The following is a 21,032-nucleotide window of genomic DNA, read 5'->3' on the forward strand; positions in this document are numbered from 1 at the left end:
GTCTTTTGATCCTCAAACAAAACCTCAACATTTTCCTCAAAAAATAGTATTTAATTTTTCACTATTATCAACAATTTAAAAGTCTAAGGTTTTGGTTAAATCAACATCAATACAATGGAATAACATATAGTCATTAAATGCTGTTACTGAAGAATAACTGACAGCTGTTATTAAAAAGTATACGAAGCACAATGTAGAAGTATGATCCCATTTTTTAATCAAAATATATGTGTACAAAAGAAGACTATATGTAGGCACAAAATACTTAACAATGACTTCTTATTGTTAATAATATATTTTACTGATTTTTTCCTGTCATTTATTTTATTGTTTATCATGATTTGATTTTTATATCTCTTATAATAACCATGAATTAGTTGTGAAATAAGAAAAACTCAATGTAAGTTTGTTGTTATTGAATGTGTATGTGTGTTTTACAAAAATCAAATACTTCACTTTCACTAACTCCCTTATTACTTTTGTCCCCATATACACAAATACAGAAAAAAAAATCATTAAAAATATACCAATGAGAAAACTGTAGGTAGATGGTGGAGTAAAAAGCTCGAGGATTCAGTCTCTCTACCAGAAAACTATTAAACAGGCAAGAAGTGCCTGAATCAACTATTTTGAAACTCTGGAGTCTAGTAGAACATGATACAGCCTCCAGGGAAGAGGGGGAGGAAGAAGTTCGTTAATTATGGTAAATACCAGTGAATTTCACTCTCTATGCAGCAGCTACCATCAGCCATCACCCATATTCCAGCCTCACAGCAGGGAGCACTGAGGTCCTCAGCCTTAGCTCCTGGTGGAGCTTGCTAGTGCCAGAGTGGGATATAAAGACCTACTACCCCAAGATCCATGCTGTACAGTCCAATAGCTGATCACTGCTTTTAATCAGCTACTTCAGACTGCTGATGGCAGGCTCTTGAGGGTGACAATTATTCCAGTCCACCTTGGGCGAACGTAGTAGAGGAATCTTAAAGACCCTTCCTCAATGGTATGGAAAAGAGTTAAAGGGCTACATTTACTGAACAAGTGCAAAGTCGAGAAAATATAACTTTAAAGAGCAATAGGAGAAGCCCCCAGCACCCTCCCTGGGCCCCTCCCTTGCCCCTTCCCTGGAGCTGGATGGTGCTCCCTTTGTGGCTCCCTGGACTCTTCCCAGCTGGGAAAAACTGATTCTTGACCCACTACCAAGGATTTGCCCTCTACAAAAGCAGCTTAAGACAGCTAAAGCACTATAAGAAACAACTGAGCTGGGTAAGCCAGGGCAGAGGGTTCTCTGCTTTAACTCCTGTGATAGACCTGGAAAGGGAGAAGATATGTTTCCCAGGGATTAGAGCAGAAAATCAAATTTCTGTAAGACCACTAGCAAGCACAAGTCTAAGACAAGATACAGACTCAAAAAGATAGGGAGAATCATGCACTTTGTATTTGCCTTAGACTGATCTTCTTATTAGGAGGGCTGAACTCTGAAGAGAGCATTAGCTAATGCAAACCCAATTCACAAAGACTGTGAAAGGTGTTTTTTTTTGTTGTTGCTGTTCGGTTGTTAGTTCCTGGTGCTCAAGAAAATCTCCGTCATATCACTAGCTGGATGCAAACTCCAGAAATAGACAGTTCAGGGAATAAATCCCAGAGTCAACATTTTAAAATGTACAGCGTGCAATAAAAGATTTCAATATGAAACAAAGAAACAGGAAATCATGGCCCACCTAAAAATATCAACCATCTAAAGGAAGAAGGTAACTACGCAGAAAATATCAATAAAGAAAACTAGACAGTGGACATACCAGCAAGACTTTACTATGCTCAGGAGATTAAAGAAAGCACAGAAAAAGAACAAAAGGATATCATGAAAGCAATTAATGCACAATATGATAATCTCATTAGAGATCATTTTTTAAAGGAAACAAACAAAAGTACTGCGGTTGAACAGCACAATAACTGAAACAAAAAATTCCCAGAAGGGTTTCAACAGTCAACTAAATCTGGCAGAAGAAAGAATCAGTGAATTTGAAGACAGAACAATTGAAATGAGTCAGGCAGAGAAAAAGAATTAGAAAAAGAAACAAAGCCTCAGAGATCTGTGGAACACCATCAAGTGTACCAACATACACATTATGGGAGTCCCAAATAGAAAAGAAAGAGGAAAGTGGGCAGAAGGAACATAAATAAATATATATATTATATACACATATATCAGAAAACTTCCCAAATTTAGCAAAAAAAAAACACGTAAATACACACATCCGAGGAGCCCAGAGAACACCAAAAAGGCTAAACTTGAAGAAAAAAAAAACCCTATCACATACTGATCAAACTGTCAAATGCAAAAGACAAATAGAGAGTTCTGAAAACTGCAAGAGAAAAGCAATGGGTTATGTAAATACAAAGAAGTGGTAATTAAATTAAGTACTGACATCAGAAAACATGGAGGCAAGAAGGGATTAAAAACATAAAGTGCTAACAGAAAACAACTGGTAAAAAAATTATAACAGCAAGACTTTCTCTCAAAAATGAAGGAGAGATTTCACTTTTATGACCATGGTAAAGGTAAAATCAGAGGTTTATAATACAGAATATAGGGGATTTAGAGATATATAGAAGCTAGAAATGGGTGAATGGTTAGCTAATGAGGATAAATCAAATGCAAGGGAATAGACAGAAGTGAAGGTATTTCTCTAGTAGATCTATAAGTAATATTACCATATTGAAGGTGAACAAGATTGAAAGGGGTTGTATAGACCCTATGGGTCCCACTGATTAACACTTGAAAAATAAATTAGTTCTTGCAAGAAGTAGTTCAAAAGTATGATTCATCTACAAAAAGTGTTTAAGTCCAGGGTACAGGGAGAAAACTGCTACTGCAAGTTATGAGCTATATTTAACAGGAAAACAGCAGTACCAGAACAGCAGAGGTAAATAATGAGGGGAGGGGCAAGAGTTAAGGGGAGGTTTAGATTTCCTATTTGGTGACGGTGTGTTTATCAGTTATATTTCTCTCGGGAACAACGAAATTATCTAAAATTCAGAGTGCTGAAAGACTGTGGACTTTGGGCACTACACACGATGCCTAATGAACGCAGGTGGCTGAAGGACACACTGACTGAGAAGTAGATTGGCGAACAATAGTGGATACATATGATCGAATATTGTGCTGCTACAAAAAGGAGCAAAGTTGTGAGGCATGCAACGATGTGAATGAACCTGTGGGACATTTGGTGAGGCACAACAAGCCAGAAATTAAAGAATAATTATTGAATGGTCTCCTTTAGAAAATGTTTTTAAGAAAACATGGGCCTAGATTGTAAGCTCTTAAGAAGACATATTTAGTCTGGAGTATTAATTATTATTTCTGGATCTTGAGGTGCTGTTTTACATATCTATAACCTGGTATTTCGAGATAAGAATGAAGCTGATCAGGTAGGGATTAAAGTAATTCAGAACACAGGGGTAAGGAAGACAGTGTCTAAATTTTAGAACTGTACCTACTCTTTGAGGCCAAAGGAAGAAAGGTTTATTTTGTCTGGAACCTAAATTTTCTGTAGCATATAATCTAACTCAACCTGTCTGTATAACTCATTTGAACAACTGAAACACAGGGAGCCCAGAATAAGAATGAAGGCTTTTAATCTCATATAGTTTAAGGTAATGCCCGGATACATCCTAGAATATATTAAGCAGATAATCAAAAAGTATTGGCAAAGTCCCTGGAGGATGGGAGAAAAAAAATAGAACTAATAAACTTTACTATCAGGGAATCCCCTGATACTGTGTCAAACATAAGGGACACCCAAATCAATAGCCCAAGCCCTTACTCTTGAGGCTTACTTTTTTGAAGCTTATATAGTAGCAGAGAAGTTTGGACTACCTATAGGTATGCCTAAGAGTTACTTTCAGAGGACCTCTTTGTGCTCAGATGTGACATCACTCTCTCTAACCCCAACTCTGCAAATGAAATCACTGCCCACACCACTACATGGGGCATGACATCCAAGGGTGAAAAACCTCCCTGGCAGCATGGGAGATGACTCTTAGGGATGAGTCCAGCACTGGCACTATGGGATCAACAATTCCATACTGACCAAAATGGGGGAAAGAACCATAACTAATAAGGTATCCGTGGCTAGGAGAGTTCAGATAGAGTCAAGAGGCTACTCTGGAGGTCATATTTTTATGCAAGCTTCAGTTAGACATTGCTACCTATCATAATGTGCCAAATCCCAACCAAAATCATTCTAGCCAATCATAAAAACACCTAGGGTAATATATAAGATTCTACAAAGGTTCCATGCACTAGGGTAACTTTCCAGAAACCTACAACCTCCAAATGAGTGCCTGAACCACATAAGACCTGAAACCCAGAGGGCCCAGCCTCTCCAGAATATCAGCCAGTTCCATCTTCCTACCTCGTATTACTGACAGTCCCTTCCAACATGAAAAAGTTAGAAAGGCCATAGTCCAAGCGCCCCTAAAGAGAGAGATAAAAGATCAAAGGTGATGGTGGCGTTATACCGAGAAGGTAGATTTTAACAAATGCATATGTTTGCTGAATCATTAAATTGATACATTTTTTAGTCTCCAGTATCTTAGAGCAGCTAGAAATAAAAACTTAAAATTGTACAATTGTAACCGATACCAAACTCTGAAATCTGTTCTACAACTATTTGTTGTGCTGTGCTTTCAAATTTGCTTTTTTGTATATATGTTATTTTCATTAAAAAAGGGAAAAAAGTCAATTTTGATGGTAAAAAAATATTTACTCCTTCTAGCCTCCTATATTCTGGAGCAGCTAGAAGGAAAAATCTGGGAATATAGGATGGAAGCCCTTGATAAACTCTGGGATCTGTCCTGTAACTACTTGTTGAAGAGTATTTTGAAAACTATTGCTTTTTACTTTCTTAGTTTTGTGTATATGTTATACTACAAGATAAAAAGTTAAAAAAAAATGAAGGAGAGAGTAAGAAATTCACAGATGAACAAAACATGAGGGGGTTCATCATCATTACACTTGTACTACAAGCAATGCCAAAGGGAGTTCTTCAGACTGAAAGGAAAGGGCATTAGATTAGACACTGGATCTAAGTGACATAAAAAAAATAAAGACTCCTGGTAACATTAACCTTATGAGTAATTATAAATGCCAGTACTATAGTATTTTTTTTGCTATGTAACTTCACTTCTTACTTCCTACAGGTGCTTAAAATGCAAATGCATAAAAAGTAATGATAAATCTATAATTTGGGACATACAACATACAAAGATATAATTTACAACAAGTACAAAAAGAGGTGGCAGGTGGAGAAGTATAGGAACAGTATATGTATATGTTGTTGAAGTTAAGTAAGTATCAAATCCAATATGCCTGCTCTATATTTAGGATTTCAAATTTTAACCCCATGGTAATGACAAAGTAAATACATGAAAAATATATCCAGAAAGAAATGATAAGGGATTCAAAATGGTATAATACAAATAAATAAATATGAAATCAGGCAATACAGAAAGAATTGAGTGTCAAAAAGGATATGCCTTAAAAACACTAAATAGAAAAATAGCAGAAGGAAATCCTGGATGAAAAGTAGCTAATTTAAATATAGATGGTGTGATGGTTAGGTTCTGGGGTCAACTTGGCCAATTGATGATGCCCAACACTTTACCATGCAAGCACTGGCCTGACCATTGCTGCAACTATATTTCATGGCTGGATGATAAACAGAAAGGCTGGTGTGTTAAATCATCTGTCAGTTAACTGCAACTGTGGCTGATTACATCTGTAGTCAACTAAGGTGTGTCTCCCACCAACAAAATAATCCAATCAGTTGAAGACTTAAGGAAGAAGAGAGACTTTTTCACTGCATCTTCAGCCAGCAAGCTTCTCCCATGGAGTTCATCCAGACCTTCATCAGAGCTGCCAACTTCCTGCCCCACGGATCTTGGACTATTCCACTCCCATGTTATATACCTTTATAAATCTCATACTTACAGATATCTCCAGCTTGGTACCAGGAGTGGTTCTTGAGAAACAGAACCTTAAAAAAAAATTTTTTTTAAGATTTTTTTTTTTTTACAATTGGTTTTCCACTCTGATTAGACTCAGAGGCACTAATGACTCTGTTTCTCATAATCAGGACGGCATTGACAGTCAGTGGCGTGAGTTGGCAAGAAACATATGCAAAATATCACCATCAGATTCTGCTAATTATACACTTATATGAGGCAAGGATCTGGATGAGAGTGATTTTGACACTTTTATGGTATTTTGTGGAATTAAAAGACATAACGATGTTCACTGGTTGCTGTTAAATATATTGGATACAGTGATGATAGAAAGGGATGAGCTAAAAACTTCAAATTGGCAACTTAATACCTGTATAAACAATGTATAAGTTGCCATGGTTGCCCTAAAAGAAAATCTTACTTCCTGTGGTCACAGACTTGAGATCTCTGAAAACCAGAAACAGAGCCTCACTGTGTGAGTACCAGATTTACAACATAAACTAAAATCTCAACCTTGTAGGGTGCCTGCTGGTACAAACTAAGGGCTTTGACTGAAGAATGGGACCCTGAAACATGAGATGGGGATATACAGCTGGATAATGATGGCGATGGGGAGATGGAGCATCTGGAATCTGCTGAGCCTTTCCTAGACAGACCTAGGCTGCCCTGAGAAAAGAGCTTCCAGACCTTCATCCCACCTTGAGCAAACAGCTTCCCAACTTCCAATCTCCCCAGAGGAACCTGCCATACAACCTCCACTTAAAGAGATTAACCCTTCACTTCCTGCTAATCCTGTGACATCTTCCCTGGGGAAATAGCCCTCTTTGTGGAGGGACTCATCCTGTTTAACCAGATGAAACCTCAACAGAATGCCCTGAGGTAATTGGCTTGAAAGACACTCCTCTTTTTTTTTCATGACCCACTTCCACCACCCCTATTTACTTCAAGGCCTATACCTAAAGTTCCAACACGACTGAAAAGGTGAGGTACAAAATATGAGCCATGAGGAGGTACACTATACTTCCAAATAACTGCATGAGTTTTCCAATCTATACAGTCAGAAATGAGGGGAGTATGTGCGGAATGGATAGTAAGGGTTTGAGATAATGGTGAAAGGAATATAAAGTTGAATCAAGCTAAATTTATCAATACGAGCATACTGAGCAGAGATTCTGCATTCAGTATTGTAGGGGTGAGAAAAGGCATTAACAATTTGTTTGGATGGTTGGCTGAAACATAGGTCAAAAGGTAGCCGACATTACCTGAAGTTGAAATGTCAGAACTGCCCTGGTATAATATAGATGAGGGGATCCAATGACTTAGAGAGATGAGAATGTGAGAGCAGATTTATCATGGAAGACCTGCTTACACATTCAGCAATGTCCAGACGACACATCTTTTACCAGAACATTGAGAAATAAATCTGTAAGACTAGCTCCATCATGATTGAAGAGCTCTGAAGTTGCCCTTCTCTGTAGGTAGATATTACTGTGGGAACTGCTGTCACTGAGCTGGAATCCTTAAACAAAAGAATGGGGATTATCAGATCCCAACTTGGTGGAACCATGTGGTGATAGTTAATCACCACAGACAAGGTAGGCGTGACCACCATAATGGACACAGACTCAAAGCGGCAGTCAAAATAATCTGACCCACAGAGACTTGTGGCATGGCTAACAGATCATGGTGTACCTTGAAGTAAAACAGATGGGCTGTCTACTAATTCTTGTTTGAGCTATATAAGCAGAATTCTAGGTCAAGTGAATAGAAGTTGAACTTGAATTACAAAAACTGAGAGTCACAGCTCTTAATCAATTTCCAGACTTGAAACAGTTTACAGATAGAGAGCCCTGGAATGAGGGGAGGGTCAGTACACTTGGGAAAAGACCCCTTTACACTGCCCAAAATTTATCCTGCAAGATTCCTCCAGCCTTCCCCAAGGAGACCCAGCATTTTACCAGGGTGACTGTACATTTGGAAAAAGGAAATGATCAGATAATTGGGGGATTATTAGACACTGGCTCAGAAGTGACACTAATTCCAGGAGTTCCAAAACATCACTCTGGTCCACTAGTCACAGTAAGGGCATATGGAGGTCAGGCAATCATTGGAATTTTAAGCTCAGATCCATCTCACAGAGGGTCCAGGACCCCCCCAGACCCATTCAGTGGTCCTTTCCAAAATGCATAATTCTAATCAACATACTCAGCAACTGGCAGAAGCCCCACATTGGTTCTCTGACTTGTGGAGTTAGGGCTACCATGATAGGAAAGGTCAAGTGAAGTTACTAGAACTGTCCCTACCTAGCAAAATAGTGAATCAGATATAATACCATATTCCTGGAGGGGTTGCAGAGATTAGTGTCACTCTTAAGGACTTGGAGGATGTAGGGGTGGTGATTCCCACCACACCCCCATTAAACTCTATTTGGCCTGTGCAGAAAACAGATGGACTTGGAGGATGACAGCAGACTTAACCAAGTGGTAATTCCAAATGCAGCTACTGTTCCAGATGTGGTATCATTGCTTGAACAAATCAACACATCACCTGGAACCTGGTATGAAGCTACTGATCTGACAAATGCTTTTTTCTCAATAGCTGTCAATAAGAAACACCAGATACAGTTTGCATTCAGCTGGCAGGGCCCGCAGTATACCTTCACTGTCCTGCCTCAAGAATGTATCAATGCTACAGCTCTAATCTACAGACACAATCTTGTCTGAAGGTACCTTGATCATTTCTCCCTCCCACAAGACAGTATATTGGTCCATTAGAGTGATGATATCATGCTGATTAGACCTAGTGGCAGGTAGTAGCAACTACGCTAGACTTACTGGTTAGGCATTTGCATGTCAGGGGATGGGAGACAAATCCAACAAAATTACAGGGGCCTTCCACTTCAGTGAAATTTCTACGTGGTCCAGTGGAGCGGGGCATGTCAAGTTATCCCTTCTAAGGTCAAGGATAAACTGCTGCATCTGGTCCCTCCTATGACCAAAAACGAGCACAACACCTATTTGGCATCTTTGGATTTTGGAGATATTATATTCCTCTTTTGGGAAGTGATACTCCAGCCTATTTACCAAGTGACCAGAAAAGCTGCTATTTTTTGTGGGGGTCAGAACAAGAGAAGGCCCTACGATATGCCCAGGTTGCAGTGCAGGCTGCTCTGCCACTTGGGACATATGATCCTTGGGACATATGATCCAGCAGATCAATGATGATGGAAGCGGCAGTGGCAAATAGGGATTCTTTCTGGAGTCTCTGGCAGGCCCCTATAGTAGAATCACAAGGCTGACCCTTAGGATTTTGGAGCAAAGCCTTACCATCCACTGTAGATGATTACTCTCTTTTTGAGAAACAGGCTTTAGCCTGCTACTGGGTCTTCATAGAGACTAAACTCTTAACCATGGACCACCAACTTACCGTGAGACCTGAGTTGTCTATATGAGCTGGGTGTTGTCTAATCCACCAGGCCATAAAGTTGGGTATGTACAGCAGCACTCCATCATAAAATGGAAATGATATATAAGAGATAGGGCTTGAGCAGGTCCTAAAGGCACAAGTAAGTTACATGAGGAAGTGGTTCAAATGCTATTGACCCCCACTCACGCCTCATTACCTTCTCTTTCTCAGACCAGAGATGTGAACTTTAGGGGAATTCCTTACACTGAGTTGACTGAGGAAGAAAAACCTCAGGCCTGGTTTATAGATGGTTCTGCATGGTATGCAGGGACCACCTGGAAGTGTACAGTTGCAGCACTACAACCCCTTTCTGGGATGTCCCTGAAGGACATGGTGAGTGGAAATCCTTCCAGTGGGCAGAACTTTGAGCAGTGCACCTGATTGGTCAGGGACTTGGAAAGAGCAAGCTTGGAAAATTGGCGACAAGGAAGTCTGGGGAAGGTGTATGTGGACAGATCTTTCTGAGTGGGCAAAGAACATGAAGATATTTGTGCCTCATGTGACTATTCACCAAAGAGTGACTTCAGCAGAGGAAGGTTTTAATAATCAAGTGTATAAGATGGCTCATTCTGTGAATACAGGCCATCATCTACTTTCCCCTGCCATTTCTGTCATTGCCCAATGGGCTCCTGAACAAAGTGGGCATGATGGTAGAGATGGATGTTATGCTTGAGCTCAGCAACATGGACTTCCACTCACCACGGCTGACCTGGCTATGGCCACTGCTGAGTGCCCAATCAGCCAGCAGTAGAAACCCACACTCAGAACCTAAAATGGCACCATTCCCTGCAGTGAACAGCCTGCTACCTGGTGGCAGGTTGATTACAATGTACCATTTCCATCATGGTAGGGGCAGCAATTTCTTCTAAATGAGATAGATACATACTCCAGATATGGGTTTACCTTCCTTGCATGCAATACTTCTGCCAAAACTCCTATTTGTGGATTTACAGAATGCCTCAGCATTCCACAGCATTGCTTCTGATCAAGGAACCCACTTCACAGCAAATGAAGTGCAGGAATGGGCACATGCTCATAGAATTCTCTGGTTATTTCCATCATGGACGGGGCAATGATTTGTTCTAACTGAAATAGACATATACTCCAGATATGGGTTTGCATTACTTGCATACAATGCTTCTGCAAAAAATATTATCTGTGGACTTAAGGAATACCTTATCCACCATCAGAGTATTCCACACAGTATTGTTTCTGATCAAGGAACCCATTTCATAGCAAATGAAATGCAGGAATGGGCACAAGCTCATGGAATTCTCTGGTCTTGCCATGTTCTCCATCATCCAGAGCCTGCTGGGTTGACCGAACGGTGGAATGGTTTTTTGAAGACCAATTACAGTGCCAACTAGGTGGCAATACCTTGGAGGGCTCGGGCAATGTTCTCCAGGGGGTTATGTATGCTCTGAATCAGCACCTACAGTATGGTGTGTTTCTCCCATAGCCAGGATTCTAAGGTCCAGGAACTAAGGGGTGGAAATGGGAATGGCACCACTCACTATCACCCCTAGTGATAGAGAACTCTGACTAATACAAATGGATTAAACTCTCTGGTCAAAAGGCAGAGATTGCTGGAATAGACAAAAAAAAAATATATATATAGCAAGGCCCAACTATATACTGTTTACAGGAGAGCCACTTTAAATTAAAAAACGTAAGCAGGATGAAAGTGAAAAGACAGGAAAAGTCCACCATGCAAGCAGCAACCGAAAGAAAGATGGGGTAGCTATCATAATATCAGAAAAAAATAGACTTTAGGTCAATAACTGTCATAAAGGATAAAGATAGTCTAATATACTGATAAAGAGGTCGATTCAGTAGGAAGACATAGCAATTATAAATACATATGCACCTAACAACAGAGCCCCAAAATATATGAAGTAAAAATTGACAGATTTGAAGGGAGACATAGATGGTTCTATTTTATAGAAGACTGTAATGCATGACTTTCAATAATGGACAGAACATATAGACAGAAGATAAATGAGGAAAGGAAGACCTGAGCAATATTCTAAACCAACTTGGCCTAACAGACATTTATAAAACAGTTCTCCTAACAGCAGCAGAAGACACATTCTTCCCTAGTGCACATGGATCATTCTCCAGGATAGACCATATGGTAGCTCAAAAATTAAAAAAAAAATTGAAATCATACCAGGTATCTTCTCCAACAACAGAATGAAACTAGAAATGAAGAACTGAGGGAGAAATGGAAAATTCATGGATATGTGGAAATTAAACATATTCTTAAACAATAATTGGGTCAAAGAAGAAATCAGAAGGAAAAATAGGAAATATCTTGAAGTGAATGAAATTGAAAATACAATACACCAATGTTTATAGGATACAAAAAAGGCAGGACTAAATGCTTACATTGAAATGAAGATCTCAACTCAGAGACCTATCCACAAATTGGATGGTCTAGAAAAAGATAAGTAAATTAAAACCAAAGCAAGCAGAAGTAAGGAAATAACAAAAATTAGAGCAGAGAAAAATGAAAGATGGGGAAAAAAAGAATCAACAAAAAGCAGTTCTTTGAAAAGAGCAATAAAACTGACGACAAAGAAAAAAGAGAGGACACAACTAACTTGAATCAGAAATAAAACAGGGAGAGATTTCTACTGACCCCACAGAAATAAAAAGGACTATAAGACAATGGTATAAATAACTTGTACACCCGAAATATCCCAGATAAAATGGACACATTCCTAGGAACTGTACAAACTACCTACCCTGACTCAACAAGAAACAGATCTCAACAAACTAATAACTAGTCAAGATAGTGATCAATAAACCATGAACTGTAATTAATAGTATAATTATTAAAATGTTATTTCATCAATTATAGCAAACATCACTTAATGCAAGGTGTTAGTAATAGTGTGAAATATATGAACTCTGTATTTTATGCATGATTTTCTGTAAACCTTTAACTTCAATAAAAAGAAAGAAAATATATATCATTGAGCAACAAAGCACATTCAGAAAATACAATTCAGTGCTATTCATAGAAAAAACTCATTCAATTCCACATTCTGCTATTCTAAAAAAAAATGAAAATCTAATTTTAAAAATGTAAATATTGATAGTAATTGTTCTATACAGAGTATAATCACAATTCAGGAAGACCTATTTCTTCCCTTTCATGCCAGAACAAGCAAATCTCCCAAATTCTTGCCCTAGGAATGGAAGAGAAAGAACAAGGGAGATAATATATTATTATATAAACTCATTTCAGGGTCTGAAACAATGTTGGATTGCTACTGCTGTGACACAGAGCCTGTCCTTTCTTATGGGTTTTTATTTTTTTCAGAATCATATATGAAAATGTGACACAAATATAAATTGCAGTTATCTTTTACCACTAGATGGTGATATTGTGGCTTGGTAGACAATACCTCTCATCACCGGTCTCTTCCCTCCCTTCAAAAAAGGTTGATAAATCAGACGTACTTAATTCATCTTAAAATTTTAATGTTCTAATTAAGTAAACAAGTTCTTTGCGGCTAGTCATGCAGTTTAAACACAACATAATGATGAAAACATTTTTAAAAGCCTATACGTTTAAGTTTTGGTTAAACTAACAAAATCTATATGTGTGTATGTGTATTTAGACTCAAATTTATCTAAGTTAGGGGATATATTACTGAAAAAATTGAGAACTCCTGCATTTTGGATTCTTAGTTTGGGTCTCCTCCCTATACTGTGTTTTTTACCACTCTTGAATGGGAAAAATCACTACAAGGCTTGAAATGAGGCTTTTGCTTAAACAAACTGGCAAGCTGTACTTTGGCCAACTGCTGGGAAAGGGACAATCTGCTGCGGTCACTCATTCCTAGGTACTCTCTGGTCCTTGATGGAGGAATGGGTGGAGCTTTGTTGGAGAAGTCTAGGGGCCAGGCTTTACTCTCAATCCCTATAGTTTCCTTTCCGCACATCGAAGCCAAGACAGCATCGATAACAGGCATTTTGCCAGAAGGGAATAACAGGTGAATTCGTTTTAAAATGACTTCTTTTAAGCCAAAACAAGGCACAGCTATATATCATGATTTAGAATATAACTATTCACAACTGCTGAAGACTATCATGCTGCATTTTTACAGCCACAAGTATAAACTGTGCAATCCAGTGATCTTTTATCCTTCTGGGAAAATAACGTTAATAAAATATCTGCAATCTGAAATCCTGTGCAAGTGAATGACTGATAATTTTAGAATCACTGATGGTTTGGTTTAAAGACAAAAGTTCACTTAATTTGCCATTTTATAGAATATTTCTTCAATGGCATTTTAAGGAAATGTCAGGTACTTTGTTATAACTAGAGTACGTGGCATTAAAGGCAACGAAGCAGGAAATACTTAAACCTTTCTTAAACTTCTGTATTATTATTGTGAATGGCAATTATTACTCTTTAATACAGAGATGCCCTCACAACACAGTGTATCAAAAAGTGTTAGTTTCCCTATATGAAGTGATTCAAGATTGCTATACTTTTCAAATTATTTTCTGCTTTATAGGATTTTCTGGGTCCTTCTTGAAGCCAACTATCATTTTTCACTCTCACACTCTGCTTATAAACACACTTATCCTCACTAATTTGCTATTTTCAATAACACATTCTTGAAAATCAGATATGTTTGTTAGAACCATATGTGAAACAATGACGAAAGTCCAGAGAGTCGTGGGAGTAGTCTTATCAACCACATGCTTTAGTGCTTCAGTGGAAGGATTTCCTTAGTTATTTAGCACTGTTATCTGTTTAATATTACTTGCATATGTGTGTTGTCCTTATTATGTATAAGTTTCTTGTAGGCAAAAGTTGCATGATACTCTCTGTATTCCCATAGCTAACACCCAGCAGAATGCTTTGATCAGTGTTGAAAGAATCTTCAAATATTCTGATTCTTTATTTTCTTTATAATTATATTTTGGATTGCTGAGGTCCAGATGAGTAATGGTTTACTAATTTTAATAGTGAAACCAAGATGAAAACTAACCCATACTTATTAGCTTACAACCTAATTGTAACCCTTACAAATCATCCCATAACCATCTTTCCTGGATATGGTTAAGGCAACTGCACTAACAGCCAGGCCGGAGATCAGGAGATGTCACAACAAGGGGTTCCAGAAACGCAAAGGTCTGGTGAAAGGCCAACGCTGATAGTGGTATCCTTACACATGTACCAATAACCAAGAAATATTTACCCTTTATCCGCAAAAGACACTGCTTCCACTGACAAAAAACCATAAATAAATGCATATGAATACTATAAATCCACTACTGTCCTCTGCACACTTAAACTTCAATAGGGTGGGGAAAAAAAAAGAGGCACACTAACTGTTTATGGGTGTTTTATATCTTTTGTTTTAAACTGACCTCTCCAACAATACAATACCCTTTTACATAAGAGTTATATCCTTTTCATAAAATGCTTTTTTATGTTGAAATATAGCATATACACAAAAATAAACAATAAAATTTCCAAGTGCATTTTAACAAGTAGTTATAGGACAGATTTTTTTTTTTTTTTTAACAGATCTTAAAGTCTGGTATGGGTTACAGTTTACGATTTTTCATTTTTTCTTCTAGCTGCTCCAAGACATTAGAGACCAAGTGAAATATCAATATAATGATTCAGCAGTCATACTCATTTGTTAAATCCTACCTTCTCTGTTATACTCCTCCTTCTCTTTTTCTTTTTCGTGAAAAATAACATATATATAAAAAAGCAATAAATTTCAAAGTATATCACAACAATTAGCTATAGAACAGATTTCAGAGTTTGGTATGGGTTACAATTCCACAATTTTATTTAGGTTTTTACTTCCAGCTGCTTTAAAGTACTGGAGACTAAAAGAAATGTCAATATAATGATTCAGCAATCATACTCATTTGTTAAACCCTATATTATCTGTATAACTCCACCATCACCTCTGATCTTTCTACCACTCTTTAGGGGTATTTAGGCTATGTTCATTCTAACACCGTCACATTGGAAGGGGCTGTCGATAATATGGGATAGGGGATGCAACTAGCTGATGTTCTGGACAGGCTGGCAGCTTTGCCTTTCAGGACCTATTTGGTCCAGGGACCCATCTGAAGGCTTCAGGTTTCTGGAAAGTTACCCTAGCACATGGAGCTTTGTAGAATCTTATATATTGCCCTAGAGGTTCTTTAAGATTGGCTGGAATAGTTTCGGTTGGGGTTTGGCAAACTATGATGGGTAGCAATGTCTAACTGAAGCTTGCATAAGAGTGACCTCCAGAGTTGCCTCTTGACTCTGTTTGAACTCTCTCAGGCACTGATAGCTTATTTGTTACACTTTTTTCCCCAAGTTTGGTCAGGATGGCATCGTTGCTTCCAGGAGTCATGCCTTTTTTATCTGTATTAACATTCATAATAGAGTGCTGGGTGTGCAAGCCTTTTTTTGGTGTGGCCATTTCTGAATCCTATTTATTACTCCAAGTTTTTGGATATTCTTACTGTGACAGCTACCAGATAAGATGAAACTTGCACTCTCAGAAGCTTTTCATCATGTAGGTAATTTACAAAATTGCAACTAAGATTACAAAAATTGATTCTATATAGATGTTTTCTTATTTCTAAGGATGTATAAGATTAGTGTTCCTTTTTGAAGGGATCAATCAGTTTTGTGATTATCTCAGTTCTACAGTGAAATAAAAGTGCTTAGAACTGGCAATAAAAAATAATTTGACCAATGTCATTTTTTTCCCCACTGCTGAACTCACAAAACGGAAAGAAAGCACATCTAACAACATGTCATGATTAGGAAATAAAGGCTAGAATTTGGGATTTATCGCTCAGTAAATTTCCTATCTTGTAATGTCCCTACATTGGCAAGGACAGTTAATGGATTTCCAACATGATGCTGCTTCACTGCTGACTTAAATACCTTAATGTATCTCAATAAACAAATTGATCATCCAGAGGCCCCCTCATCTATTAACAGCAGCCCTCATGATTTTATCCCTCTCCCAGTTTGTCACAGTGTTTGAAATATTCTAATACAACAATCTCAGTGATCAGTATAGTACAGATTTAAACCATGAGTTCCTGAGGTTAGCACTAAGATTTTCTTTGCCAAAACTATCATTTCTATAGTCTCTTCCTCTATATCTACTGTAACTGTATCAAGTTCAGAAATGTGTTAGCTTTAGTCTGTGATCTAAGGATGGCAGATATTAAAACCAACATAGGCCAGTGAAGCCCCCCTGCACCCTGCCTTTGAGGATTTTGAAAGAACTTTTAAAATTTACTGGAAGGGAGAGAATATATCATAATGTACTATATTACCATCTATTGTCTCTCAATGTCAAATTCACACTTCCTTACCTGCTTTTAAATAACGGAGCTGAGTGCTGTAAGCATTTTCTCTTTTGCTGTGAACATCATGTTACCGTTATCAGTAAAGGATGTTAAAGAGACAGGAGCAGGGGCTTTCTTTCATGGCTCCAGTGTGTCTGCGTTTGTTTCTTCTTGCTTCTACCACACAGCTACAAGCAGCACATGCCGAGGAAATACAGTGGTCCTCCACCTACCTGCATGCCTCACCTGAGTAATTCTCAGTGAGCTGGCAGCACCACCATGGCCTCATGAAGAGCTCTCCATGATGCTCCCAATTTGGACACTACAAATCCCAAGATCTCACTCCACTTGGCACAATGAGCTCATTCCATTGCCCAATCCTCTGTGCACCTATTCATTTTTTTTCAGTATGGATTCACCCAAACTACAAAGCGGAGTTCCCTACCTGCCAGCCTCAACGTAAGAAGAGCTTCCTGCCTGTAACTGTGTTACTCAGCAAACTTTTCGGACATCCAATGGACAGCCACTACCACTACTCCTGTGAATTCTGAATTCCAGCCTTGGGGAAGGGGTCTTCCTTTCAAGTTTGTTTCTTCCTTGCTTGCCTGCCTCAGCCCACACTGTTCACAGTTTTATTGTTTTATCCTTTTATGGTTAATCCCCTGTGATAGTTAATACTTTTTCTAATCAAACTTTTTCTGTACAAATTACTATGTGCTTTCTGTCTCCTGACTGGATACTTACTGATACACACCAACAATGCAGTTATGTTGTATGTACAGGTGACCCTCATACTCTATGTTAATGTTATAACGTCAGCAGTCCTTTAGTTGCTTGATTTATAACTGAGTAAAATGTGAGTCTGTAGAACTACAGGAGCTCTGTTGAATTCTCTGACCTTTCTACTCTTAACTTAAACAACTTTGATGACCAAGAGCACAAACACCTGTGGATAATATTAAGAAACTAGTTAATAGCAGCTTTACGTACTGCTAAACTGACCCTGAAGACATATATAAATAATTATATACACACAGACATACAGACACCACTCTGATATGAAAGAAGACCCATTCAAAATGTTGCTTGGGGACATACAGAAAGTTAGACATTAGTCTGTCTACTTCTTAGATTTAAACTGAAGTTGTCATTATAAACCTAAAGCAAACCAAATTTTGATGGATCTGAGTATCAGCATATTATGCTTCTGACATTTTCTGAAGTCCCAACATTTGCCATAATAATGTTCTGCTTCAATAAATCTAAGATATTCAATGAAATTAGGGAAAACAGTGTGCTTAGACCTCAATCTTGGCACACATTATTATTAGATTCATTATATTGCCTACATTTTGTCAATAGAAAGAGGAAAAAGATAAAACATGCCCTTATTTATCTTTCATTATATATATATTGATTTATATTATATACAAATATAAATTAAAAATCCATACTTATACTTTCAATTTAAATGTAGAACTACAGGTTATTTACCTTCCTCACAGTGGGAGGGGGAACTGGCAAGGCTCTCATTGCCTTGTCATCAAACAAGGGTGTTAGTGTTGAATAATTCATTAAGTTCTATATTTGTTTCATCTGGTTTTCTGCATGCATATCATATATGTATTATTTCATATATACAAGATCCTAAGATAAAACAACCCCTCAGCATGAAAGTTTTATATGGCATGTATTTTTTAAATCCACAAACATAACATTACAGATTGCCTTATACTAGAGGTTCAAGATGATACCAATAAAACATTTTGATTTAATCTGGCAATTATAATGGCCCCCAAAAAACCAACGGTAGGAAATTATACACTAACAAGTCCATCTAAGAAAAAAAAGATTCCCTCTGCCTCATTACACTTAAGATATATGGAACTTGGAATGTATGCTTCATAAAAGTATCCATATTCAACCTCTTATAGCAAAAAATACAACTCCGAGATCAAGAGATTTTCTGCTTTTGCTTTGTCCATCTACTTGTCAAACTCCAAGCTCGCATCTCCCAGATTATACTTGCAAGTAGGTACTAATGCCAGATGTTCGTAGGTATTTCACACACATCCACATGCCTGATTTCCATGTCAAATGAGCTTGGAAATATTGCATATCATATTTCATTTGTGACACCTTGCAGTAGAGAAACTAAATTTCTTTAATCTAGTTCTCCTCAGATACATTTGGACTTAGAATCCCTCTTTTCATGGAACTAAGTTTGGAAAATCAACAACTTTGTTTCACTTCTAGAAATAATTTAGAAGGAAGTAAAATTACTTCCTCCATTCTGCCAAGGAGCTCCTCATACTCCATAATAGGTGGAATTAAAGAGGCATGCCCTTTCTGTTCATTTACACCCACTCTGAGAAGAACCATTTGCATTTTAGTTCATACAACATTCGTCCTGATTTCAGACTGAAAGATGAACTGGATATATGCTTTGCAGGGCAGGTCTACACTATTTTCATATGTAAACGTTCACATGCACAGCTTGTCATTTCTCTAAGAAACTCTTGATAAACTGGTTATTCATAAATACTAAGGACTTTCAAAGATCACAGTAGCCAGGGATTCTCAAAGCTCAAAGTAAAAAAGAATCACATGTTTAAAATGCAGATTCCAGGAGCTGATTCCCAACAGTATCTAAAATCATGTTTAACAAAGTAAATTAATGTGGTGGCTTGAATCCATGTACTCTAGGAAAAACATTTTCTTAAAATTAATCACAATTTCCTGTGGGTGAGGACCCATTATAAATAAGGCTGCTTGAAGATGTTACTTTAGTTAAGGTATGGCCCAAATGAATCAGATTGAGCTTTAATCTGAATTACTTCTGTCCCTTATAAGTCAGACAGAGAAAATGCCACAGGGAATAGTCAGAAGCTGAAATCAACAGAACCTGGGAGAGAAAATGCAAGCCAGTCTTCTGGGAGAAAGTGTCCCTGATGCTTCAATTTTGGACTTCTGGCCTCAAAGCCATTAGCCAATAAACACCCATTTGTTGTTTAAGACAACCTATTCCATGACATTTGATTAAAACAGTTAATCATTTGTATGTTAAGTCTCAGTACTAGATAGTAGGTCTGGAGTGGGGACAGCAATACAGAAGATTCTTAGCAGATGCCCCATCAGACATGCTTTGAAAAAATACTGGTTTATACTAAATTGGCTATTCCTCTCCACCTGTATCTAACTTCTCTTAATGCACTAGATGTTAGCAATCAGTATATATAGTGTTTGTATCAACTACATGTAAAAGAAAGGTCCCCATTGTAAATGTGGAAGACTCCAGAATCTATGTCATGTTCTAATAAACACATGGAATGAGGGAAGAAAGTGTTTCCTAGTAAATAGCAGTTGTATGTATAATTGACAAGGTAGCCAAGTCAAACACTGTTTTCTGAGTACATGCTGCATGTGGGCAATATATTACCTGTATAATATCATTCGATGCTCTCAGTAACATTGTGAAGAAAATTTCTGTCCCATTTGACTGATGATTGATGAGGAAAACGATAAACAAAGTACATAAGATTATTTAGCTAGTAAGTAGCATCTTGCTATCTTCCAAAGTACTGATCTTCCGCTTCTGTTTCTTTATCATTAAATAGCCCAGCCATAAAATTATCTTTGAATGTACTGATAAAACATCACATCTAGCATGACTTTCTAGAATCAACAGTGTAGTTACTATTAATAAATTGCTCACCTTGATAATTTTGGGCTTCCAAAATAAGTAATTGCCATGCTTTTCTATACATACATTGTTTATTTTTAAAGAAAATTAGAATACTTTCATTTTGGGGTTTAACATTAAAGATTAAGATAATGAACTGGTCAATAGAAAGTTTTTTTGTTTTTGTTTGTAAATCCACTCATCCATAACACAGCTATTAGGTCTCAACACTGTAACAAAATAAGAAAAGGGGTAGTAAATTTATAATGGTTAAAAAACATCTACTTCCTTTACTTTTAAAAATCAAAGGACGCCTTTTGGTGCACACTAGATGAAACACCATGGAGTTCTATTTTGTCAGTTATTTAAGAAGGTCACCTATGTTTCTTTTGTTATCTTCACCATATTAAAGTGACTTTTTATACATGGAAATAAAAGAATCACAATTTTTTCAAGGACATTTTATAACATTATACTGTGCTACACAGGACTAATGACTAGGCAGATCATTTTATAAACTGAAAAAAACTCATTC

At 37.5% G+C, this 21,032-nt stretch overlaps 1 protein-coding gene across 14 annotated transcripts in view; it reads right to left on the bottom strand.

The window, feature by feature from the left end:
- Positions 1-21,032, bottom strand: part of CADPS2 (calcium dependent secretion activator 2) — a 617,203-nt gene that overhangs the window by 524,712 nt on the left and 71,459 nt on the right. The window lies entirely within an intron of this gene.

Source organism: Tamandua tetradactyla, chromosome 1 (genome assembly GCF_023851605.1).
Source record: "Tamandua tetradactyla isolate mTamTet1 chromosome 1, mTamTet1.pri, whole genome shotgun sequence".
Lineage (NCBI taxonomy): Eukaryota > Metazoa > Chordata > Mammalia > Pilosa > Myrmecophagidae > Tamandua > Tamandua tetradactyla.